Source organism: Nematolebias whitei, chromosome 6, assembly GCF_014905685.2.
Source record: "Nematolebias whitei isolate Nwh7 chromosome 6, NemWhi1, whole genome shotgun sequence".
Classification (NCBI taxonomy): Eukaryota; Metazoa; Chordata; class Actinopteri; order Cyprinodontiformes; family Rivulidae; genus Nematolebias; species Nematolebias whitei.
In genome coordinates, this window is record NC_056503.1 from 37,680,003 (window position 1) to 37,680,907 (window position 905).

A 905-nucleotide genomic window follows, 5' to 3' on the forward strand; every position below is an offset into this window, starting at 1 on the left:
TGTTTTTCAAACAGCAGAAGATGTCACAGATTCACTTGCAAATTCATTTTCTTGGGCAAATTTGCATTCAGTCCTGCTGGGGAACTGAAGCTAACAATAGCATCTGCTCCTCGGGTTGCCCTAGAAATATTTAAAAAATCAAGGGCGGAAGGGGGAGGGGGGACATTGTTTGCAACTTTTCCCACCATACACCCATAATAACTGTGATTTTTTTAGTAATGTGCTCCCAGAGTTATCTATAAATAAAAATAATAAGATCTCAGTCACTGCAGTGTATGAGATACGCCACCGAACATAACTTAATCAATATAGACCTTTATTGACTTCGCCAGAACTGAGCAGTAGAGAGCAAAATCAATCTGTGTTTGCGTCAGAGCTTTGTCGAGCCTCGAGTTCTCAGAGGCTTCACGGATAATGCAATGAAGTAAGAACTGAAAAGCCTTTTTAATCCCTAATGAGCTATTAATGCTATTATTGTGTTTTCTGTTGTTAACGATGCAGTAATTAATAATCTTAAGCAACAAATAAATAGATCTTTTTTTTAATTATCTTGCTAAAGAAACCTGTGCACAAAAGGGATCAAATGTTTTCCTTGCGGAATGTATATAATTTCATTATGTACACTTTTTATTAATTATTTCAGTCTTTTAATTGCTTTGTACTCTGGTGATGTCTATAATACACACAATCCTTTCATAATTTAAACATAAGGTTTAAGTTACTCAGAATTCAATCTTAGGGCCTCATGTCTAATTTGACAGTTATATCCTAACCTCTGTCAAATGGTTCCCTACATGTATTATTAGATGAAAACATCGGTCCAAACTACAAACATGGGACGCAAAAATGAAAATGAGATATCACCTTGGTTCGGACACTATGGCCCATTTCTCTTCCTCTTCTGA